We start from the raw sequence: 27,029 nt of genomic DNA on the forward strand, positions 1-27,029 counted from the left end.
GAGTGGTCTCTAGTTTTCAGTCAACTGCTTCTTGCCAATTTGGATGCTATTGACCACATCTTCTCACATCTTCTCTTCTTTTGCTTTCAAAGTTTAAGTTCTCTCTCTTTTTTCTTCTTTTCTTTTTTTTATATATATAGAGTCTCACTCTGTCATTCAGGCTGGAGTACAGTGGCACAACCTTGGCTCACTGCAAACTCCGCCTACCAGGTTTAAGTGATTCTCCTGCTTCAGCATTTTGAGCAACGGGATTACAGGTGCATGCCACCACGCCTGGCTAATTTTTGTATTTTTAGTAGAGATGGGGTTTCACCGTGTTGGCCAGGCTGGTCTCGAACTCCTGACCTCAGGTGATCCACCGGCCTCGGCCTCCCAAAGTGTTGGGATTACAGGCATGAGCCACTGGGCACAGCCAAGTTCTCTTAACTTTCTTACTGTCTTTTCACTGCCTCTTAGCCTCTATCCCTGATTCCTTTATCTATTGTCAAATGTTTTTGTTTCCTAGAAGTCTTAATTCTGTTTGCCCCTTCCTAAGTTAATGTGATTAATTAGATTAGGCTTTGACCACCACCTCTATCGGTCTTTTTCTAGCCTGTACTTCTGAGATCTGGGCCTCTAGTTCCTTTGCCTACCAGACATTTCCTGTAGGGGGTCCCCTAGCCATCTCAGTCTCCATATTCTCAAACTGAACATATTTGTGCAGTCTACTCACTCCCGGCCAAATTTTGCTCCACAGCTTTTATGTCCTGTAGAATAAATTGCCTCATATAGAAGGGATTGACTTTTTGTCTTGCTAATCACTATCATTAATTCATTTGCTTTCATCAAATACCCATTTAGTGCCTGCTATGGCCAGGCATAGTGTTAGGTGCTGGTGATTTAGAAGTGTATGAAAGAGACACATCCCCACCCACAAGGACCTCACTCATAGTCAGTGGTCACCAAATTTGTTCATTTCTGTATATCTTAGATCTTATTTAATCCTCATAGTAAAACTATGAGGTAGGTAAGTACAATTATTCTCTCCTTTTTAGAAATAAGAAAACCAAAGATTAGATAAGTAACATGCCCCAGGTCACACATGTCAAGTGACTTGTTTGATGCCTGATTTAACTGTTTTTGAAGTGGCTATGTTGTCTGGGGTATATACCCTGGGGTTCATTGTCACACTCCAGGAAAACTTAGGACATGGACACACAGGAGGAGTTTAGGAGCGGCGGTTTAATAGGTAGAATAGAAGAGAAAGGGAAACAACTTCCTCCATAGAGGAAGGGGTCTCCGAGCAGAAAGGACTGGCTGATGGCAAATGCACCGAGTTTTATAGTCCAGTTTGAGGAGGCGGTGTCTGATTTACATAGGGCTCACAGATTGGTTCAATCAGGTATGATGTTTACATAGCACGTGTGGAAGGCTGGTTGCCCTACCCTAATCTTCTTATGCAACTGGGCTTTCCCGTTGATCTGCGCCATCTTGTCTGCTCCTTACAATACACGTAGCTGGCAGAGAAGGGAAGATGGAACTGCCATCTTGAAAATGTGTAGTCCTTAGTTCCTGCAGGCATTCACCTATGCAAGCTCCCAGCTTGTAGGCTGCTCTTTGTTAGAAAATGATTTGGGGCTGCTTTTTATTAAAAAGAAAAGCCTTACCGAGGAGTCTCATACTCTTGCTATCTGTCTAAGTAATTTCTTCTTAACTCCTATATCATTATGATATACTGTCCCTTTGCTGCATGAATCTCTCATGAATTCATTTCTCCCTTTCCATTTGCTGCTTACCCTAACTTCATTTAACCTTTATTATCTGTCATTTGGATTTTTGCCATGTATTTCCTCTCTTCTCCATTCTCTACTCCAGTGCCAGAGTTATCTTTGTAAAAGAGAAATATGATACATGATACATTTTGCATAAGCTCTTAGACTTTGCCCATTACTGGTGGGATAAAGTCTAAATTAGTCTTTTCTAATTTGATACTAAATGACCTTTCTATTCATTCAACCAATTTTTATTGAGTTCTATTCTAGGTGCTGAGATGGTAAAAGAACATAAAAGCCCTGCTGTTATAGAGCTTATAGTCTATCAAGGGAGAAGTTAATTAACGTATACACAGACACAGTTCTATCATACAGCTGGTGTTCATAAGCATAATGAAGGAAGATAAAGCAGGGTAAAGGGAGAAAGATGGAGAGGGGGTGTGTGTGTGTGTGTGTGTGTGTGTGTGTGTGTAAAATATTTGGGTTCAATTGACCAGGATAGACTCTCTTTGATAAGGTAATATTTGAACAGAGATCTTAGTGAAGTGACAGAAGCTATGTATGCAGATAGCTGGGCTCCAAGCACCCTAGGCAGAGCCAATCAATGCCATGGTATTCCAGTTGTGTTTTCTGTCACTGTCACCCTCTGTACAGTCATGCAAACTCTTCCATTTCCAAAGTAAGGCAGGCATTTTCATCCATCCAAGTGTTACGGGTATCTCCCTTTTCCTATTTCTCTGTTTGACTTTTTATTTATATACCATTATTTCCACACATTTTTCAAAATATTCAAAATGGTTTATATTCCACACTGTGTATTAAGCTTAGGTAAAATAGGGCTAGAGGACTATGAGATTAGGAGGAAGGTTAGAAGGCTAATATATAGAGTGAGGTGTCTTGCACAGCTAGAGATGAGTTGTAAATTTGATCCCGGGTAGCCAGAGCAGCAAGACCAGTTATACAGTCATATTACCAGCGGGAAAAAAGCCCTCTAGATTGTAAGGGGGAAAAGCTTTTCTAGCTTTCCTTGGGGGAACCAAAGAAATATGTTCTATCAGTCTTTGATGTGGGTGGGGGTGAGGTCTGCAATATGTTCCCCTCACCTACATCCACTTGGGAGGTGTCCTTATGATGTCCTCCCTTGTGAGGTCCGGACATAATCCAGACTTCAGCTTTGTGTGACAGTAGTTCTGTAGGAGATGTAATTAAGGCAGTTTTAGTTACGGCCAACTTCAGGCATAAAATCCAAATTATTTTTGAAGATTGAATAAACGGCATGTACTTTAAACAGTTCTCGGGTTAAACCAGGTATCTGCTGAAATACTTTCAAAGTGTAGAATCTTAACGTTATCTGCATTTTTATTTATCTGTTCACGTGTAGTTGATACAAGGGGATGGAGTGATATGTTCTTAGCTATTATGGGAAGAAAAATCTGATATTTCTTGGTGGCTCTCATAAAAACTGGTAAAATGATTCTACATTCAGGTTTTAAAAATGTCCTTTGGAGCTTTATGAGTGCATTGCAGAATATTAAAAGCTGTGTGTATTTTAGGATTATTGTGAAAATAGTGTTGACTTCATGGACCTTTGAAAAAGGTCTTGGGAACACTTGAAAATCCTGCTAGGGCAATGTATCTGGACCTATTTTTTTTTTTGAAGAGAGTGCCATGAGGATATCTGGAGGAAGAGCAGAGCAAGCTGAAAGAACAGCAAATGCAAAGGTTTTGAGGAAGAGACACACCTGACACATTCCAGGGATGAGCATTCCCGAACAGCTGACACATTCCAGCTGGTGGGAAGGGAGTGAGGGGAAAGTGAGTAGCAGGAAAAAAAGTCAGACATCAGGGGAGCAGTAGAGAGGTTGCTGTGACAATTTCCTTGACAGTTTGGCACAGTGGTTAGCACATAATTAGCACTTAATACATGCTAGTTACCATATTAATATTAAAAGAATACTATTGCCGATCCATTAGCAAGTTTGATCTTTAAAATCAGCATCTAAAACAAACCCTTTAAACGAGAGGAGGGAAAAAATGAAGCAGTGGCTGGAGAGGGATGCTGGGGTCAAGCTACAGCTTTTTTTAAAAAGTGAAATGACTTTTTTAGGAGAAAGACTGTGGGCTGGCCGGATGTGGTGGCTCACGCCTGTAATCCCAGCACTTTGGGAAGCTGAGGCGGGTGGGTCACCTGAGGTCAGGAGTTCGAGACCAGCCTGACCAACATGGAGAAACCCCGTCTCTATTAAAAATACAAAATTAGCCGGGCTTGTTGGCGCATGCATGTAATCCCAGCTAGTCGGGAGGCTGAGGCAAGAGAATCTCTTGAACCTGGAAGGCGGAGGTTGTGGTGAGCTGAGATCGCGCCATTGCACTCCAGCCTGGGCAACAAGAGCAAAACTCTGTCTGAAAAAAAATATATATATATATATACACTGTGGGCTGAGGAGAATAATCTAGCTAAGAGAAAAGATTAAATGATGCAAAAAAAGAGAGGAGAATTACTGGAGCAATGTCCTTATATATGCGAGACGGGGTGGGATGGCTTGAGGAGCTGGGCTTCCCTCAGAGCAGGTCAGTTTATCCATACAAGCCACTTTATCCATAAAATGCAGTAGGGGCAGAGGTTGGCACTTCTAGAAATTATTTTCTGATTATTTTGATTTTCCCAGTGGAATATGAAGTTAGGTCGTCAGCTGAGAATCAAGATGGAGAGGGTATGGAGGTCTGAGGCTAGGGGAAATGTATGAAATGCTTGAACAGGGGCGTGGGAAAGGGAATAGACTAGAGAAATGCAGCAGTGTGAATATCAAGTTGCATTTAGGGCACACCTGAGCCGGGTGACCCGGACTCTAAGCGCTGTCAGCCTGGTGTGGGATCATGTTCAGCTGCTTGGGTGCAGTAAGTGAAGTGGAGGACAGGGTCAACCCACTGTTGTGGTTTGTCTGTGTGTGCCAGGAAAAGCGTGGGTGGATACAGTAACAAGCTCTGGAAATGATGTTGGATGAAGAGTGAGGGCTTGAGTCAGGTCCTAGGGAGTAACCATGGGACTGAGCAGCTGAGGTAGGAAAGAAGAGAAGACTGTTGGCAGAGGTTAAGTCCAAGAATTAAACTTTAATCATTCAAATTTAAAAAAGGAAAGAAAGAAAAGAAAGAGTACTAAAAGAAACTGTATAATTTTAATGATTTTATATATGCATTAGAGATGCGTTAATAACAGGTTTTGCTGGGGAAAATCTCTAGCTCATGTATGCACAGCTGGGGGCCCTCTTTAGTAAAATACAAAGACCGTTTTACTTAGAACACAAAAAGAAAGTATCCTAAAGAAAGAAATAAATCTGATTTGGATTTTTTTTTTTTTAATTTACAAATGAAACCCTGAAATGCATTGAAGAACACGAGTCCCAGTTTGAGTTCCTATTAGGCAAGTTACATAACCTCTTCAAACCTTACTTTTCCTCATATGTAAACGTTCGTAAGGATATTGAGGATTAAGGAGATAAAGCCTTCAGCCTGGCATACAGTAAGTGCTAGTAAATGCCAATTACGTATTCAGGAATCTTGACGTGAAGGGCACTTTTTCCAATAGGGCACCTCCGAACGTCAGAAGGGTGTGAGTGAATGAGAAGCTAGTGAAATCTTCCAGTCACAGGGAAAGAATTCTCATGCTTGTTCTGCCTTGGACAAGCCAGAAACCAGAACTGTTTGTAAACCTTTTTGTAGATTTTGTAGATTGAGTATCATCTAAGTAGACAGAGCTTTTTATCATAGATCTAGTTAAGATTCCACAGTAGGAAGGGAAGAATGTTGAAGGAAATTCAACCTTCCCTTGGTAATAAACACTTCTACCTTATCATCATTCATGGATGTCACAACAATTTTAAATTATTACCGTTTGAGTATTTGTGGTCTTACTCTTTCTCCTCTTAGAGAGGCAACACCCTAGCCTGTTGGATCAACTCCTTCATTGTCATTTGCTATGGAACAAGGGAGTGGATATAATGAAGGGAGAGGAGAGAATCACTTTATGGCATTGCCTTAAGGCCCCAGGGTGTGTGGAGTAATTGAGGGTCTGGAGTGAACAGGTGAGTCACAGGAACTTTACTTTCCTGTACAATGGTGGACTGGGGGTAGTTGAAGGGAGAGGTGAATATGAGCATATGTGAGATATTCTCTAGGAAATATTTGGGTGAGGAAGGAGGCCGGGGTCCCATCGGAGTAAGTAAGGGAAATAGCCAGTAGTAAAATGTGGATTATTGTCATCATTGTAACCCCATGTTTATCTGTAGGCTGATAAAGCTTGGGGAGCTTGATGTACTCTTTAATTAGCCACAAGCAATGTGATCATATGATATATAAAACATTGAAATTATTATTATTTTTTGAGACAGAGTCTCCTTCTGTGATCCAGGCTGGAGTGCAGTGGTGTGATCTTGGCTCACTGCAACCTCTGCCTCCTGGGTTCAAGCAATTCTCCTGCCTCAGCCTCCTGAGTAGCTGGGATTACAGGCATGTACCACAATGCCTGACTAATTTTCTTGTATTTTTATTGGAGACAGGGTTTCATCATGTTGGCCAGGCTGGTCACTTCTGAGCTCAAGTGATCCGCCCACCTGGGCCTCCCAAAGTGCTGGGATTACAGGTGTGAGCCACCGCGCCCGGCCGAAAACAATAAAATTGTGAAGCAGTTCTACACCATGTTCGTAGCAGCGTGATTCATAGGAGCCAAAAAGTGGAAGCAACCCAAATGTTCACTGATGGATGAATGGATAAACAAAATGTGGCACACACATATAATAATGGGACATTATTCAGCCTTGAACTGGAGGGAAATTCTGACAGGTCACTGTGAGGTGAAAGGTCGCATTTTCAGGTGTCAGGGAATCTTTACTGCAATTTGCTGACATTATTGAACACCACCACATTTAGCATATTTTCACATAACAAAAAACACTACATGTATGTACTTAACATTTTATTGGGTCGATCTTCCTTATTCATGGTTTCAGTATTTGCTAATTTGCCTACTCACTAACATTTATTGTGACTCCAAAATCAATACTTGTATGTAATTTTTCACATGTGAAAAATTCACACATTCGCAGCTAAGGTTGAACCTGGCTGTGCTCTGTCTTCTTGTTTTAGCTCTCATGCAATAAACAAGCACCCTTTCATGACATGGTTTTGCATTTTTGTACTTTTTGTTGATGATCTCACTGTTTACAGCGGCCCCCTGTGCGGAAGTGCTGTCTGGTTTTCCTAAAAGTAAAATGTTATGATGTGCATTATTGAAAAAATATGTGTATTAGTCAGGCTTCCTTCAGGCATGAGCTATAGTGCTGTTGGCCCTGAGTTCAGTGTTAATGAATCAAGTATACTTACATTTTGTTTAAAGAATGTATGTATATGTTTTATTAAGAATATAACATATAACGTGATGTTATATGTGTCATATATATTGTTAATATATATGTATATACACATATTCTTTAAACAGAAGCACACATAAAATGAAATTATATGTTGATTAATTGACAAAGATGTTGTGACCAGAGGTTTGCAGGAACCTAAACCTAGTATTTCCCATAGGGTCAGTGGTTCAATATCTGTTAATCTAGAGTTGTAGTGGCTTTATTGAACATAACTACTGCAAATAATGAGAATCAAATGCGTGTTAAACTATTTTAAGGGAAAAATAGTATTAATTTCTGTGCTTTTCAAGGAAAACCAATATTTGAGTTGAAATCCATCAGTTTAGAACCTATCAAATGAGAATAGTATATCAAATCAGCATAGTATACCCAAAAATCTCTTCTGTAAAAATAGATACTAGTTTATGCTTTAATTTTCAACACACTTAAAAAAGAATTTGAAGATAGAACACAGAATTACTCATTTCATTTAAGAAGACCATTTTTCTCTCCTCACCAAGCACATATCTGGCTTTGAGATAATTTGTTCATGTCATAGAAAAATGTCTTTTATTCTAGAAAGATCATAAAGGCTTGAAATGACAAATAGATACCATTGTGTGTGCTAACGCCAACATTTTATATTACCTCTTAATCTTTAGTTTTAATTATTAATTATTGCCACAACTGATCTAGCAATTAATAGTACATTTCTTGCTTTTATAGTTGATTTAATTAATTAATTAATTAATTTTTTTTTTGCTGGCCATGTTTCATTTGTCCTTTTACTTCAAACAGGATAACCAAAGATATAGACAGTATTCAATAAAATAAAATAGATGAAACAAATTCTAAGAGACTGTGATGCCACATGCTACATTTAACCTAATTTTATTCATGCTTGCCTTGGGATGGGGAATAGATCATTCAGTAAAAACAAAATGTCTTATCATGTACAACTTTTAAACTATAATAATGATGTACCTTAATTACTTCCATGCACACAATTCTAACATTCATTTTTTTAAAAAAATAAACACAATTAAGACTTCTAGAGCATTTTATAATAAAGTAATTCCTAATTAATTTTTCTTTGTAGCTAGATCAAGCACCTCCAAAATACAAATTCCTATACACAGTGAGCACATTACTTAAAATGAGTATGTGGACAGTCTTAGGATAAACTGACATAGATTCGGCTAGGTAGGCAACAAACCATAGTGCCAAATGGAAAAAGTGTATTTGCAAATAAATTTTAAAAACTAAGTTAATTTTTATAATTAAATACAGAAAATATATTGATTTGCTAAAATAAATAAGATGTGATGTATTAACACTTCACTATAAAGAATGAATACCAGAATATTTATAAACAGTGAATGAGTCTTATTAAGAATAGTTTACTACAATACACACTGGCTAAATAGAAGTGCGTTTTGTGACGCACTATGGGTGGTATATGTTTTGTCACATATTTTTGTTACTTTGAGGTAGATAACACACATATACCAAATTCAGCATTCATTTTCAGTTGCTTCTGGTATCGTGTGTTTTACGAAATGTGTACAGTATGAAAAACTTGAAACTACTCATGAATGAAAAATGTCTTAGGATAAAAATAGATATTTTCATGCAATTATGTACAGTCTCACTGTAAATTTCAAGGCAAAATTTGTTTCCTGTAAAACAGATCATTGTTTTATGAGAGGATGGTCTTTACTTGTCTTAGTGCATTTCTTTTGTCTCCTCCTGCATTGCATTATTTTGCTCTATTCATTGTGCAAATGACATGTCAGTTAAAATGAAAACTATCTCACATGTAGAAAAAGAAAGTCTGGATTTTAAAAACCAAGTACTCATAAAATCCTTACTAAATGACACCATCTGATTCAAGTAAAAAATGACTTAAACTCTAGTAATAAAAAAGACAAAATACATTTCATAAGAATACAAAGATAAATGTCTGCTGAGTTCAGATGTTCAGAATGCCGCTGTATGTTCGATGAGGAATTTGAGGGGAAGATTTCATAGCAGAAGCTGTTAATGTGGCCTGTATTGACTTAAGTGGTGACCCAACTGGACTGTGAAACTGCGGGATGCCTATGGGCTCGAGCTGCTTGTTAAAGAGGAACTCCCCACTGTTGTTCAGAAATCCTTCCTCATTTCTCTCTCCCCAAGCTTCCCATCCTCTACTGGCTCAGTTTCTAGCATTTCAGGATCTTCTTTCCTGCTGAAGAACTTGTCTAAGTAACTAGTGTGTTTTCCTTCTTAACTTGTTCATCCTTTCTTACTTCACAAAACTGATTTATGGGAAAACAGTTCTCCCCATCACTCACAAACTGGCTGTCCCAAGAAGATGGGTACAAAGTTTCTAATTGAGCCAGATTTGCCATTCCTTTTTCCTGTTTTTCTTGGCTTACTGACTTTGATATCAAACTTTTCAATTCTAGTTGGGACACTGAGCTATTCAAGTCATTTAATTTATCAACAACATTAGTAGGCTCATGTTGGAAACTAAATTGAATAGTTCCTGCAATAAAGGAATGAAAATCAAATCCCTGATTCTTTTCCCTTTCTTTTCCAGCCAGTTGCCGTGATGCTTCCTCTAGCACTATCTGGGCTTTAACCAATCCATTCCTTTCACATTTTGATTTGCTTTTCTTATCAGATTTTTCTTTGCTTTGTTCTTTCCAATTGGAAAGATCTGTAATAAGCTTGGGTTCATAGTAACGGTTAACTTCATTCTCTCTCCAAACTAAGTTATCTAAATATGATCATGACCTCGTTTTGTAATTACAAGTATGGCTACACTCCAGATCACAATATTTGTTTTCATGATGATCTGGGTACTGCCAACAAGGCTCAGCAGAGTAATTGGTATCAAAAGCAGGATCCCCCAGATACCTTTCCCGATCTCCATCCAAATAATTTCGGGGATCGACTTGTACTTCTTCATCAGTGACATCAGACAGAGCTCTTGGATCAAGCTGAACTTCATCAATATCAAAGTTGTTAAGTATAGGCCAATCATGCTCTGAAAACTGACAGTCATAGTACCTTTCCCAGTTATAAATGTGACTGTGAGTTTCATCCATAAGCAAAATATTATGAGCTTCATCTTCAATATGAAAAGGATGGCTTGAAATTGGCTTATCCATTGGAAAAGAATATATGCTCATGTAAGGATGGGAGAGTGCTTCTTCTGCTATTAACTGATCCATGGGGCTAAATGTCAAAATTTGTTCCAGGAAATTCAGTGCTTCTCGACTAATTCCTGGAAGTAGCTGAGTTAAAGGTTTCTGTGGCTCAGTCATGTGATTTCTAATGTAAACTGGAATTACGCTGAGAAGCTCCTGACGATCTTCCTCATGTGCAACAGGAATAGATTCGAAAGTCAGCTGCATCTGTTCAAGTTCATGTGCACCTGCAAAAAGGGTTTTACAAAACAGTCAGCATTTCAGCAGAGATGCAGCCTGCAGCCCACATGTCAATGGCTTTAGTATAATTATTAGGAGAAAGTAAAAGACATGGAGATCTGTACCATTTAGTAACCAGTCCTTCAAAAGATGACTCTTATGGGAATAATGAGGATCCATGATCCGTGCAAGACCAAAGTCACCTATCTTCAGCACCAAGTCTTCAGTATTAATGAAGATTAGTTGGTTTGAGATCTCTGTGCAGTACATTTGCAGAGTGAATATACTTGAGCCCCCGTAGCAGCTGATACATGAAAAGCCTGGCATGCTCTTCCAGTAAAGGGCCCTGCTCCAGCACTTTAGACAAGTCTGTCTTCATGTCCTCCTGAACAATGTAAACACTGTTTAGTTCCGTAAGAGAGCCCACATCATCTGTTAATTGGCTCCCACTGGGACCAGGAATTTCAAACACTTTCACAGTGTTATCATGGTCAAGTCTTCTAATAATTTTGATTTCACATAGAGCATGTTTGACACTCTGGGGATTGGTAAGGACAATTTTCTTGATGGCTACCCTGTTGTCACAATCATTGTCTACAGCAGAAAAAAACAAGTAATTGCCTCCACAGCCCAGTGGTTTTAAGTCCATATACCTAGAATCCAGATCAAAACCATGAATGTTCATGAGACTTTCAAATTTCTCTGCCACTTTGAAACCCTTATGATTGCCTTTTCCTTTGGAATTGTTGAACTTGTGTAAACAAGGAAGAAAACTGGCATCAAAAGGAAAGATCTTTCAAAAAGGGATAAGAAAAATAATTATGCTTCCACAGCAAGATGGTTTATTGATGTTCATTGCTTCTGCCAAACAGGCCTGTTGATTTCCCCGTAGGTTTAAAGCTCAAAAAGCTCTACTCATGTTGAGAATTTAAGATTGCAGTACTCATAGTTCAAGAAAGGGGCAGCAACTCTGCAGACATTTAAAGAAGACACTCAAGAAACTCAAACAGAATGAAATGACATACTATGCACTCAGATGACTCTGCTAAACGATTTAACATTTAACAAAAATATGAATATGCACACAACAGGCTTCTATGAACATTCTCCTCACAGTGCAGATACATTCAGTGTTGGACTGGTCCTGAGCAGCATCGTTCTAAGATGCTGGTAAGCACTATTTGCGTTTTGCTTCTTTTCTTCCTTTGTTGCTATATATTTCAACAGGAACCCCTGGCGGCTGTTGGATAACAGAAGATGTCCTTTGTTAATGATCAGGTGGCTCCAGCTCACCACAATTAAAATCAAAGCTACTGTCCATCTTACTCTGATACAACGGGACTTCTCTGACTCATCAAGAGAGTGCAGGCCCCGCGGACAGCCCCCAGTGTCAGCTCAGGTCTCCGGCTGTGCTGGCGGCAGTGGTGTCTCTGAGGCCCTCACTTTGCCGCAGTCACCGCCATGTAACACCGACCCGTGAGAGAGGGCCATGTTGGTTTAATTTAAAAGGAACAACCCTGAGACTAGAGACATTCTTAGAGACAGAAGGATGTGGTTTACTTTTATCAGTACATTTTATTTCCTTTTCCCTATCGTAAAGACCCCTGGCATCACTACTCATTGTTTATGTAATAGATTCCCAAGATGGTCTTTAAAAATAGGAGCTATATTTTGCTCCTATGAGTTCATATTGCTTAATGTTTGAATTAGAAGAAAAAACTTTTGTTAGGAGGTCACTTTCTTATTAAGTTTATATTTGAACAGTTAGTAAGCAGGCATATTGAAATGCTGTATGACATAACCGCTCTTATCTTTGAGGCAATGCAGTGTTGTGGTTAAGATCACGGACTTTGTGTTTTGAGAAAGGCCTGGTCTTAAATTCCAGTTGTCCTATTTATCCTCTAAGTGACTTCGGGTAAGTTACTTAATCTCTGTAACCCAGCCTTATCTCTGAAATCTGGACAATCAATGTACCTACCTCACAGAGTTGTCGTGATGATTTGCATGAGATAATTTGAGTATTTAGAACTGTGGCTGGAACATATTGGTTCTTAAAAGAGATAAATTATTGTATTGATGTTAAAAGAATATAGATGATGTTCCACAGTAAGTAAATAAAATCAGCATCTAAAACAAACTTGAATTGTGATGATCAAGAAAAAAAATGTTTACCTTGCAAAGAAATACAGATCTGCCCACTGTCATGAGACAGTGGCTTCCCATTAGCTCTGTTTTAGATCATTTCTAAATTTACTAGATTGTGAAATCTCATTATGAAAGCCTAGACAGGGTGATGTATGTGGAGTTCTGTTTATAATTAACACCTTATAGAATGTAATGTTTTTAACCAATGAATTTTTAAACAAAAGAAAAAGGGATTTTCAACTAATAAAAGTCCCTCCCTCACCTCAGAGGTCACCTTCTCAGTGCGACCTGCCCTGGTGATGCTATCCAGCATTGCAGTCCCCACCCCCAACCTGGCATGCCCCAACTTCCTTTCCTTCTTAACTTCTCCCCTTAGCACTGATCACCACCGAATACACTAGATAGTACCATTTTCTCTAAATCCATCTTCTAATATTAGAATATAAACTCCATGGGGGCAGGGATATTTGTCTATTTTTTTCCCTGCCCTGTCTCCTGTGCCCAGAACACTGCCTGTTACATAGTCATTGCTTAAACGATATTTGTTGAATGAAAAAGGGAATGGTTCTAGTTTTGAGAAATTCTTTTATATATTTTAGCTGTTATGATAATGCTCATCCTTCTCTTTGCTATCTATTTGGTAAGAGGAATGAAATTTTAGAGCAGTGTCCTGCTCGATATACCCTCAAGATTTTAGAGCAGGGTATGCAGTGTATTAATTCTTTGTTTTCTTAGCCATTTATTAAAATAGTGTGTATTTTGTGCAGGAGATCAACAATTAGTAGAATGCAGTCCTTTCTTATAGTGGGGGAGACAGCTATATGTACAGATATACAGATGGTCTTTGACTTTTGATGGTTTGACTTAAGATTTTTCAAATTTACGGTGGCAAAAGCAATACATATTTAGTGGAAATCATACTTTGAATGCCCATACAACTATTCTGTTTTTCACTTTCAGTACAGTACTCGATAAATTATATGAGATATCCAACACTGTATTATAAAATAGGCTTCATGTTAGATGATTTTGTCCAACTGTAGACAAAATGTGAGTGTTCTGAGCACATGTAAAGTAGGCAAAGCTAAGCCGTGATATTTGGCAGGTTAGGCGTATTAAATGCATTTTCAGCTTATGATATTTTTAGCTTTCTATGGGTTTAAGAGGATGTAATGCCATTGTAAGTTGAGGAGCATCTGTATATGGTATACAACCATGCATGCAAATATATATGGTAATGGATACATGCTGTCACAGAAACAAACATAGCGGGCACTCTTGAGCAGATATGGAAGGCTTCCAGAGAAGGTCACATTGAGCTGAGTCTTGAAATGTGGTTAATGACAGTCGTGCACCAGGAAAAGGATAGCATTCTAGCAGGACTGAACTGCACAATGGCTTTGGCGTTTCCTCCTAGTACTCTGCTATGAAGCGTCCACTGAATTCATGGAACTTAGTTCTCATAGAAATTATCTTGATGTTTTTGTTAGACAGTCTACAACAGGAAAGATGAACTAGAAAATTTACTGAGTTGTTTATACTCTTATTATGATCAAATAAGTGTTTTTGAATTAAATATATATAAAATTAGAGTCATTATTGTCTTAAGGTACATAGTGGAAAACTCAATAATAGTTGAAGGAAGCTGATTTGTTTGCATTGCTGTGTTTTGGACATAGAGAATTATTACTGGGGTAATGTGTGTTTTGTTTTAAAGAGTAATTTGGCTTAGGTATTGTTATTCTTCAGAATATGATTTCTGCCATTTATAAACCCTATTATTCTTACAGCTTCATATCTTCTGTCAGGTCTTCACATCATTTATCAAAATTTCCATCCTGAGGATGATAAAAGTTCAGGTATCTCATTCCAAATTGGTTGTGAAAATTACCTAGATTTCATCTTCCTGTTTTCCTTCAAATAAAGGAAATATTTGCAAACTTTTTATTTATCAGTGACATAGTAAAATAACTATTAAGATATGATTTGAAAGAATCCACATGGAAGGGCAAGAAAGACACCCTTGCCCTACCTTGGCATACAGGCTATAACTTACCTGTTTATTTCCTAACCCAAATGATGTATCAAAACAGGCCACTGTATTGTATCTATCCGTCCATCCATCCATCCATCCATCCATCCATCCATCCATGCATCCACTCATCCCCTAACAACTTGAATATAGATCCTATTTATGTGCTGGACTTACAAAGACTAATGAAACATGTCTACATTTTAGCTGTTCACTATCTAGTGTGGTTATCTAATGTTGAAGAAAAGCTAGAGACATGCTTCTAATAAATGCATAATTTAATTTAGCAAAACAGTTTTTGGAAAAATAGAATTGGAATTTGAAAGTGTGTGCCACTCATGAAGTAAGGGTTACGTGGGGCTTTGTTTCACGTGGAGCATGAGAGTGGCAATGTGTAGTAATGGAGATTAAGTTAGTACAGCAAACAGGCCTTTATGCCTTTTATACTTACTAATTGTGTGATAATAAAGGAGTTATGTAACATATTAAAACCTCAGTTTCCTAATTTTAAAATTGAGATACATTCATGTGGTTGGATTGTTATACAGATTAAACGAGATAACTGCAAGTGAGCTTTGATTTACTTCTTGTTTTTTCATACTTTTTCCTGCGTTAGTCGTGTTTCTGCGGTTTGTTAAATTCATGTATAAATTTTCTAGTGGTGTTTGAAGGTGTAATAATCCTTCCAATTTGTTAATACATTTAGAATAGTGCTTTTGGGGCTAGAAGATTGGTGGTGACCATGCTGTCACATTGTTTCTCACTGTTCTAAAGTGAAAGAACTTTATAATGAAAATATTTATTTCATCATGAAAGTGTGTCTCTTGGGACCCAGGACATCAATGAATATGAGATCTAAGTGTAAAAGTGCACTAAGGACTTGGCGCAACTTCCACTATCATTATTTTTGCACCATTGTTAATCTGTATATAAAATAACTTTTTCTTCCCTTAAATCTTTCAGAAGCCCCTTTGAAACTTAGCCCTTAACAGATTTGTCAACTCATGCCTGTTGCTGCTGCTAGCTTATTTAGTCTACTGAAAGGTTATTTATTAATGTCTACAGGTTGCTGGAGCCACTAACTGAAACTTAAGAAAGGTGCAGGTGGGGACTCTTTTAAGCCTCATGCCATGATGGATGTTCATCCAGTCATCATGGTTACCATGGCAAGCACTGGCTGCTACCTGTTTCAGCAGCTTCCTCCTACTCTTTCCTATTTTCAGACTGCTATCTACATTTTACAAGCTCATTGTCACCTTGTTTCTGCCAGTGTTACCTAATTCCATCCTTAATTTCTATGCTTCTAATTGAACTTTCCTATTTTTATTTTTAAAGGCACCAAATCTCCAGAACAGTCTTAAACAATGTTATAATACCATAAGCTTTAAGTATCATACAATAATAGCCTTTTCCTTTTTAATATAGCCCACTTTCAATGTGATTCTACTTTCCATTTGGGATTGTTGCATGTAATCCTCTTACAGCCTTTTTCTGGAAATTCCAGATGGTGTTTGTAAATATTGTGCAAGTGTATTTTGTAAATAAATTCCTCAAAATTTAGTCTATGATTTTTTAAAAAAACCGAAGTCTGTAGGCACCAAGACACCAACTTAAGTTTTTAAAAATCACTTAACAAGTAAAATCATTTCTCATGTTGTTTGCAGCCTGTGTAACAGACTGCTGTGTTTGTTGGATAGGAGACAGCTCAATTCTTTATTGGCTTAAAGAATAAAAGAATTATTACACAGAGAGAAATTCCATGTATGCTATATTTGTATGTGCAGCTGATCTAAAGTAGTGATTCATGTTCTATTACCTGTCATATTCTTGTCACGCAAACTTTCTGTACTGGCCTTTTGGATAATGGCCAATTGAAGAGAGAAAAGAAAATCAACCCCCAACATAGAGCTGGAGGGAGAAAGATACGGTATTTATATCAGGAGAGTGTTGTGTAAGAAAACATCATAACCCTCTTTTTTATTGCCCATTTTCCAGAAATCTTACTGCTATTCAAGTTTAGGTTAACCACTTTTTGTCTGCAGTTGGGTCTATTTTTACTTTGTTTCTATTTCTTGTGACCATAATGTTTTAACATATAATGTTGGGAATGTAATTATTTTATCACAAATAATTTATGGCTCTTTTCCAAGAATATATAAGCAACAGAATATTGGTTTAAAAAAAGTACTGTTTAGATTTTTTTCTTTCTACAGATGTGACAGTGTAATTCATCCAAGGGAAGCTGCTTGAATCTGCTAATTAAAATGACTTGTTATAGCTCCAATTTCTGTAGGATGAGAAAGAAGTTATATAAGTTATTGGAAGTTATGGGTTCTTATTTCTTAAACATGCTGTAAAATGTGTCTGTGTGTAATTTTTTTCTTTCGGTAGTTCATAGCTGAGATTTTTATCTTGTTAAATGAAAGCCCTCAAAGATTTTCTTCACCACCTTTTATAGAATATAGAATTATGCATCACTTTCTCTTCATAATGTTTACTTACTTTCTTTTGGCAGTTTGGTTTAGATATTCTTCTTGGTACTTTCAAATTGCTCATATTTGTAATAATTCTTCCACTAGACCATTAATAAATTCTGTAACATAGCCCCTGAGAGACTGGATAGTGTATAGAAAGACTAAAAGCTGCTTTATTATTCTGCCCATATTATGAATTTCACAACATTTGTAAAAATAACAGTATGTTTTCCTGATGTGGTTTAGATCTCCACTTTATTAATACTTAAAATACTTAATATATTAATACTTAGAATACTTAAACATGAGTTGCAAACTTCAGAGCAGAAAAACATCATTAGAGAAAGTCTGGTATCAGAACCTTGGAAAGCTTCATGAAGCTTTACTATTGATTATTACTGGTGACACTACCTTAATGTTTCAATAGCAAGAAAGAATAAAGTCATTTATCCAAGATATAAAAAAAGGATCAATAGTATGTTCATACAAGGAATGACAAATACAGTTTTCTGAATATTATCCATCTGAAGCAGAATAGAAATTGGAAAATAACTTTTACTATCCTTGGCCCTGGCCTTGAACTTTCATCTGGTTAATGGAAAAGTTAGAGTGATTTTAGGTCAGCCTATTTAGAAACATCTTAGACTGGTTTGTCTTTGGTTGAAGGCATTCATATTCTCTTCTGTCTAAAGAAAATAAAAGAGACAGCTGACCATCCAGATTTAAAGGCTGTCTACTTCCATTTCAACCAAATAGAATCAGGATAAAAATATCCAGCTATAATGTGAGCTGCAAGGGTAGTTTGGGGTTATTTCATCAGCAATCTAAGTGATTTTTCTGATTCCAGCCCTGCTTCCCCCTAGTTCTTTCTCTACAGTTAAAATGATCTGTTTATTTCTTTAAAAGAGAAATATTTTGGGGAAAATGAATGGAAAAGTAAAAAGAAGATAATAGTCTTTCATAGTCCCACCATCCAGAATTAAATAGCATGAACATCTTGTTATATAGTTGCTCCTATTCTTGTTTTTATTTTCTGGAACTAAAATTACTCTGTTCTTTTTGCAAATATAAATATGATACATCAAAGAATCAAAAGAAGTGTAGTAAGTACGCATCAGTGAGCTTTCAATGTTGGAAGCAAAATATTTTAGGCATTTTAAGCAGAAAGGGATTTAATTCAGGGAATTGCCTTCTTAAAAAATTCCTGAGAGGTCGGGATGTGTGAAAATCAGAGGCTGCCACTGGACTGTAAGTGTTAAGTTGCCATCTAGAGGTCAGGAGGCCGCTCCTATTACTGGTAGCACTGCTGCCACTGCCATAGCTGTCTCATACCTACAGGGCTGGTGACTAGATGCCGGAATATGGATTCTGGTCACTGCAAACACATACTTCTGTTGGACCTTGTTTTCTGGCTACCTGTTAACAGCTAAAAGATGGCCTTTACTTCACTTTCACCTTCCAAATCTAGTGCATCTGATTGGCAGAACTCAAATCACATCCAGAACCTATGGGAGTCTGGGAAATGGAGTTTTTAGCTTTCCTGCCCATGTGCTCTGAGGGGTTGGGCGGGGACATGGGGGATGCACATGGATGCCAGATGCCAACAGATAATACCAAACTGAAGCATAAAACTGAAAACTCTAAAAAAACCTTGAAATTCCACTTGCCAGAAATAACTCTAATTAACATTAGGGGTACTTCATTCCAGACATACTTTCTGTGCATATAGACAGATAGACAAAAATACCTTAAGAAATAGGTTCATACAATAGATATTTTAAAAGTAATTCATTTTACTTTAACATACTGACAGAATGACTGAATTTCAAATACATTACTTTCCTCTCTTAAAGAGGTATATTCTTTTTTTTTTTTTTTTTGAGATGGAGTCTGTCTCTGTTGCCCAGAGTGCAGTGGCATGATCTTGGCTCACTGCAACCTCCGCCTTCTGGGTTCAAGCGATTCTCCTGCCTCAGCCTCCCGAGTAGCTGGGATTTACAGGCACCCACCATCACACCCAGCTAATTTTTTATATATTTTTTAGTAGAGACGGGGTTTTGCCATGTTGCCCAGGCTGGTCTTGAACTACTGACCTCAGGTGATCCACCTGCTTCGGTCTCCCAAAGTGCTGGGATTACAGGCGTGAGCCACCACGCCTGGCCCAAGAGGCATATTCTTTAAAAATATATGTACAAAGTTATGGAGTATATGCACAAAGTTATTTGTATATTTTTAAAAAATATATACAAAGTTATGGGTATATGTACAAAGTTATGGGGTATATGTGCAATTTCATTACATGCACAGATTGCATAGTGATCAACTCAGGGCTTTTAGGGTATCCATCACCCAGATAATATACAGTGTACCCACTAACCAATTTCTCATCATCCATTCCCCTCCTACCCTCTCGCCCCTCCAAGCCTCTGTTGTCTCATTTCACTAAAAGAGGGATATTCTTAAAGAAACCTCTAGGTTTAAGAAAAGAGTAAAAAAATGATTTCAGTTGCTTTGGTCAGTGGGTTTTTTTGCTCTTCACCCCCATTCCAGTTTAGGTGTGCTCCCTTGACCTACTAGGAAAGATGAACTATTCTCACTCACGGAGTTCATCCCTGTCCCCTCCCACCACTTCCTAACTTTGTATGATCATGGAGACCTTTTGTTTTGTAACCATAATGCTAACTTTAAAAACTATTTTTATTTGAATGCATTCAGCACTCACCATAAGTCATTTTACCACAGTTTGTGCACTTCTGAGTTCTTTATTTTTGACTCTGTTCTTAATTACTTGTATTTTATTGTTAAGTAGTACTTCCAAGAATGGTGCATGGGTGTTTTTTGAGTTCTTTGAGGTTTGAAAATGTCTGCTTGTTGTTTTTAATACACGAATAACTTGGCTATATATGACACTCTTTGGTCCCATTTTCCTTCCACTTTCTTTTGACTTTTTTATTGTGGAAAAACCTGAGGTCATCCTGATTTTCTCACGTTGCTTTTTCAATCAGGATAACTTGAAAAATTCTTTCTTTATCCTTGAAGTTCAATAATTTAATGTCTTTGTTTTCACTATACCCAAATACAAAATTAAATTGCTACTTAACATGGTAATTTAGATTTCTTCCTCATCTGTTGGTGCCCTTTTTATTGTATGCTTTTTGATGTGGTGCATTCTACAGAATAGTTAATGTTTGTCAGATCAAATGTAAGAGTGTTACAGAAGGCATTTAACTGCACGATTCCAGATTCACTCTATACTTTATGAGGTGCTGAGTTTCGTACCATATAGGTGGATGAGCACTTGTGGTTATGAGATGGATTTCTGCCCCCTGGGAGAGAAGTTCCTTCCCAGCTCTGTTATTCCTTAATGAGTATATTATGACTTCCAGTATAAGCTCATACCTAGGCTGTATTCTAGTGAAATTTTTTGAGTGGTCATTATGTTTGGTGTAATGAAATGAATGAACTGTTTCCGTTTCTTGGTCATAATCTCTTGAAAACTAACTTCTGAATTCATTTTACAGAAATCTTTCTCTAAGAGTTTTAGATTCGGAAAAGGCTACTAAATATGACAATTGTAAATGAAGGAAAAATCAAGTCTACAATATTATATTAGAGTATAACAAATAATCTTTGTGACTATTTATTTTCCTGTCCTACTTTTTTTTTCTTGAAATCTGTAAGCTCCAGGTTTCCAGGCATTTTCTGATAAGTATACCAATTTTAACTGTTATTTAAGTTTTCCTCGGAAGATTTTTATCTCATTATTTATCTGAGTTTTATATATTACAGCTTTTTATAAGATTTTATTTGAAAAAAGAGGCTTTATTGAATTTAATAGTTTAGAACTATGAATCTAAGTTCATATCACTTTACAGGCGAGGAAACTAAGAATCAGAGAAGTAAGTGACCTAGCCCAGCCCAGCCAGTAAGTCACAGAGCCTGACTCCTAATTTTTATGCTTCTTTAGCCAAACAATACTGGGAAATGAAAGCTTGGATTATTCTTTGTTCAAAATTTACCATGCTATATACATATTTTTTAATACTAGAGATACATTTTATTTTGAAATAATTACTATCATGGTTGCCAAATGAATTTTCCAATTTTATCGTTCTTTATTTTCATCATTCTTTTCTCTATTTAGGTTGCCATGCTACTAAGAAAAATCTTTCTCTCCTATTTTTTTTTTCCTGGAGATGTGTTCTCGTTCTGTTGCCCAGGCTGGAGTGCAGCGGCACGATGTTGGCTCACTGCAACTTCTACCTCCTGGGTTCAAGCGATTCTCCTACCTCAGCCTCCCAAGTAGCTGGGACTACAGGTGTGCACCACCACGCCTGGCTAACTTTTGTGTTTTTAACAGAGACAGGGTTTCACCATGTAGGCCAGGCTGGTCCTGAACTCCTGACCTCAAGTGATCCACCTGCCTTGGTTTCCCAAAGTGCTGAGATTACAGGTGTGAGCTACTGCGCCTGGCCTTTGTCTCCTATTTTTAAAATTATCTTTGTATATATCAGTTTGGACTTAAACAGCTCCATGTTTTTTCAATGTATATAAGCCATTAGAATTATTATTTCTTTGGATGCCTGAATTGTCTCAGATTATAACAGTAGGAGCCACCTCAGGCTGTTTTCTCAATTCTTCTGATATGTCCCCAGCATTCTTAAGCACTTAATTTTCTGGCATAATGAGATATCCAGAGTTCATCTTGCTCTCTCTTTGCCCCAGCTTTGAAATAGCTCTTTCTCCAAGGATTCCTGCTTCCTTTCCGTGAAGAATAGTATTTAGAAACCAAGATCTGAGCCTTAGGAGTGCTCATTGGTATTGAGGTGTCACTGTTCCCACCAGGCCCTCTCAGTGGACAGAGTTACATCTTATTTATTTTTGTATCAATTAATATTGAAAACAATGAGTTCACATAGGAACCTTTGATTCCAGTCCACCCCACAAAGTTCATTCACATTTTTTTCCTTAGACAGTGAGAAACGTGGCTCTCATTATCCTCAATATATTTAACCTATCAGATCAATCCTCATTGCTATCCTCATTCCATGTAGTCTCTCACACCTCCTGTTGGGCTGCACACATATCCTTCTTGCTCTGCTTGGACTCTGACACTGGCACTGGCCCATGAGGAGACCTGCATTACCCTTCTGGGCATTTGACACCCCACGCTTGTCTACCTTGCTCAGTCTCACCTAATGGCTTTTGGGTTGAGTTATTAAAGAAGGAAAAACATCTTACATGTTTATTGATAGCAATAATAGCAAAAGTAAAGCCATTTTAAAAGAATATTTTTCTAGACCTTACAATTGCATTTTTAATGACCTTCTTTATGTTCTTAGGATTTTCATATTCTTTACTTAGTGTTTATTCTCATGTTGTTTGCCTTATTATCCCAAATTATATTCAGCCATCAATTTCTATTATAGGATTTTTCCTTCCCCAGAGTTAATACATTTCCAAGACAAAGACCCATTTTCTTTTGAACTTTAGTTTATGGTACAGTGATTTTGCTTGAGGTCATGGATGATTGGATCTCACTGCTTGTCCTGCAGTAGAAATAATGTTTGTAAAATAATGCTAGGTTGCTCCAAGTAGTCAGTATTTTCAAGTCACCATTTTCACCAGGTTCTAGAATGCTGTCTAAATTTATTAAGAGAAAGGCACTCCATATTGACATTTCTTGTAGAAGGTTAGATGCCCCTTCTGTGGACATCAGTAATACTATGTATTTCCCTTTCCTTTACATGTACAAATTGCATTGTCAATTTATATTTGTTTCCCCACTAAAGCCTCCAAACCTTGCTTGTTTTGTTTAAGTATCCCTGGGGCTCATCACAGGGCCTGTTGAAGTTCTTTTGAAATGAATTGAAGAATGTGAATAATAGTTCTAGTTCTTCGGGATAATGGAAAGCTAATAAGGTTTATGCTAGAGGCTCTTACTGCTGGGACTCTCTTCCTGTTTTTGGTTTTTAGGAAAAAAGCTAGAAAATCCAACTTCAGCTAGAGTAACAGTAGTAACTGACTTGAAAGTATGTCAAAACAAAAACTGTTAAGGTCATGAGGATTTTAAAAGATTAGTGAATATAAATGAAGATGTTTAAAGATGACACTGTTAGTAAATATGCTGCCAGTGGTCAGCATTTTAAAATGTGTATGAAGCAAAAAACAAAAACAAAAACACAAAAAAAGAGGGAGAGAGATTTGCTTCGTGCTTCAAGGAACTTGCAACTTAAATGATGAGAAATCCAGAGGGGTGGTGATGCGAGGGTGTGGTGATACTGTAAGTAGTGGTATGACATCGGAAGGTCATTGAAACTCTTTTTTCCGCTTGTAAAATGGTGACATGCTCTCCTCTCTTTCTGTTTTATTCAGCTGCGAGGCTCAAATGGAGAACTTTTAAAAACCATAGTTATACAAATGCAAGTTTGGGTTATTTTACCGTTTGGTAATGCAGGAAGTTCTGGCGGGGTTCCTGGCGCCATTTTATCTAGCGCTGCCGCTGTAGGCATGGAAGTACCTTCCCTGCCCTGGGGCATAGCGGAAGTTTGGATGCGGGCTGAACTGGGCTTCGGGTTGGACTGGGCTTCTGTGGCTTCCCTGAGCAACTCGTTGCTTCTTGAGGACCCATGTCTGGGTCACTAACCCACCCACTAATCTTTTCCCTTTAGGGAGCCCAAGCTACTAGGACAGACAACTTAATCTCTGTCTTTAAAAGCTTTTAAAGAAATATTGAAAAAATGAAACAGGCTAAATAAAAAGAGAGAGAAGAGAAAAAGTACTCCTGGAAACCAACGATATTTTCTCAAGTATTGTACTTTGTAAGAAATAAAAGTGGAATTAGTGTTAAACCCACTTCCAAGAAGCATGAACGACACGGGGATGGGCAGCATTCCTGCCCGTCTCTACTTGGAATGCAGGTAGAGACAGCGACCAAAAGTGACCTTTTACAGGTAGAGACAGCGACCAAAATATGAGAGCAAATTATGGTGAAGCCATAACTAGAAATTGATCACTAACCTTTAATCACAATCTAGACATAATTATTGATATAAAATAACTCCTGGTCATCCATATTCATGTAAATATATTCAATATTTAATATAAAAGACAATAGACATTTATACATATATGTCTTGCATCATAGTTTGTATACGCTTACAGATGCTTGCTCCATAAAATTATTTTTAAAAATCACTTAAAAAAATTTTTTTGCCATGTTTATTCACAGGTATCTCTTGGAAGTTCTTTGCTGTTCATTTTATTGCTGTCCAAATAGAAATAGTACAATCTGTTTTCTTTTTCTTTGATACTACATCTTAGGAAATGATCCCATCTGCTATTCAGTGTTGTATATAAGAGTGCTTGTGTGTTTTTAGTTTAGGTGTAAATATTTAAAACTACCAGATTTTTTTAAAGGAAGTTATTCACAATAGCCTCATTCATCTTAAAGAGTTTTATAATTAAAAATTTTAGGTAACTAGATCTATGTTTATATAGAGTTAACCTTAGTTATATGTATTTCAATGTATTGCGTATTTTTAAACAAATGTTAAAATAACTTTGATGGCTATGTTTTATTTAACCTTTATATTTTTAGAATATAATTTTACAGTTAACAATATTCTTTATAGGTTGCTACAGCTAAGGATTAGACTTTTTTTTTTCCAGGCTAGTAGTATAAACGTGCTACTAGTTTATATACCCTTAATAATTTGGGTTGGTAGTGTCTGGCAAAATGACAAGGACTTTAATGCCACCTAGGTTCTAAACATAACTAAGATGTATAGCAATTTGGAAAACAGATGTTAGTGGTTAATTTAATCTTGCTTTATTAACCTAGTGAAAAGTTTCATAATGATTGTTCTTAGTAAAAAAAAAAAAATTAATCCTATAAATAGATATGTATGCATTCTGGATTTCTGTTTTTGCTCATGATACTTTACATTGCTATTTTTATTCCTACTTTTAAACATGAAGCAGTTGTCCATTTTGAGTTACCCATTTTATGAATTGGCATATGATATAATATAAGAAAAAAATTTAAATTTAGGTTATGTTAATGCAGATGATATAAAAACAGCTGAGACATGCTAGATCATTACCTGAATTAATAGCTGGGGGATACTGACCAATGCAATCTTTATAGGGCATGCGAAACCTCTTAGAATATAACTGAATATGTAAATCATAATTAATGTTACATTTCATGCTGGTGAAATGTAGGTGAGCAAAATAGTTTATGGATTCCCTTTCTCCCTTCCCCCTATGCTTCTCTCTCCCCAAAATGGCCATCCTGCCTGTGAACCTCTCTAGAAGCTGCCCAGAAATGCCATGGTTCCATGGAATACACTCTGAGATACATTGCTGTAAAGGGAAAAGCCCAGTGATTGTGATTTGGAGTTTGTGGCAATAGGTAATTTGAAGGTTCTGACCATTCTCAAAATATGAGCAATAAGGCTGCTATGATATGGCAGACCTACACTGTGAAATGTTAAAAGAAATGATTTAAGACGGTAGGTTTACAGCAGAGTAAGCCTATTATGTGGATGGAAAGGATTGTTTTTGGGGAAAAATGTAAAGTAGAAATAACATTTTCAAAGAGAACAAAAAAACGAGCCAGAGTTTGATTCTAAGACATAATCTTATGCTTTTTACTTGAAGCTAATATAGCCAGAATATTTAAGTTGAAATAATTGTTTTTAAAAAAATTATTCAACTCTTGGAAAATCCAGGTATGTTTAAAGTCCATAGTCTGAGTGATCTCTTTCCTCTATGAATTTCTGTAACACTTAAGAAATATTTTTCCAAAGATATTTACTACATACTGATACTCATGCATGATGTCTGTATTTTTATCTAACCTATTAAACTAAGTTTTCTTTTTTTGAGACAGAGTCTTACTCTGTTGCCTAGGCTGGAGTGCAGTAGTACAGTCATGGCTCACTGCAGCCTCTGCCTCTGGGTTCAAGCGATTCTTGTGCCTCAGCCCTTGAGTAGATGGGATTACAGGCATGCACCACTACGCCCACCTAATTTTTGTATTTTTAGTAAAGATGGGGTTTCATCATGTTGTCCAGGCTGGGCTTGAACTCCTGACCTCAAGTAATCCGCCCACCTTTGTTTCCCAAAGTGTTGGGATTACAGGTGTGAGCCCCCATGCCCAGCAAACCTTAAATTTCTTATAAGAGCAATAAAAACAGGGATCTTTCACTCATCTTTGTGTCAACCTTGTTGCCTAAAGTGTTGCTTTAGATATAATCAGATTCAGTAAGTGTTTATTATGAAGAAGTGAGCAAATTTCCTTGCCATTTCTCTTACTTTGCTGTCTCTACAATATTGGTATAAGGACAAGCCTGAAAGCTATGATAACTTTATTGTTACATGGTCAACCTGAAAATTTTATATTTTTATGGTTTTGTATACTGAGGAAAAAATTACTCTAACATATATCTTCCAACTATAATTTTTCTCAAGCAAACAACAAAAATCAGTTATAATATGTTCTTTTAAAATTGATTTTATACAAATGGATTTTTAGAGAAAGGAAACAGTTTTAATTAATAACAAAATAATTTGTCTTTGGCAATGATAGACTAACAGGGACTTTCTGCCTTAAAGAACTATTCTAAACAATGGTCTGTTTTCAGACCACAGGCAGCACATGACAGTGATCACTTAGAGAAAGAGGGAAAAGCAGTGTAAGAAACAAACCTGGGTGTGAACCCTCTGATTGTCCCAACTTGCTGCCTAGAGAGTTTTCAGACCACAATGCTGGAGGGGAAACCCAAAGAATGCCCTAT

General features: G+C 37.1%; 1 protein-coding gene and 1 pseudogene across 15 annotated transcripts in view; one reads left to right on the forward strand and one right to left on the reverse strand.

Annotated features, from left to right (window-relative positions):
- Positions 1 to 27,029, forward strand: part of DGKH (diacylglycerol kinase eta) — a 190,369-nt gene that overhangs the window by 19,087 nt on the left and 144,253 nt on the right. The window lies entirely within an intron of this gene.
- Positions 9,132 to 14,884, reverse strand: LOC104004365 (mitogen-activated protein kinase 6-like; annotated as a pseudogene).

This window comes from Pan troglodytes, chromosome 14 (genome assembly GCF_028858775.2).
Source record: "Pan troglodytes isolate AG18354 chromosome 14, NHGRI_mPanTro3-v2.0_pri, whole genome shotgun sequence".
Taxonomy (NCBI): Eukaryota; Metazoa; Chordata; class Mammalia; order Primates; family Hominidae; genus Pan; species Pan troglodytes.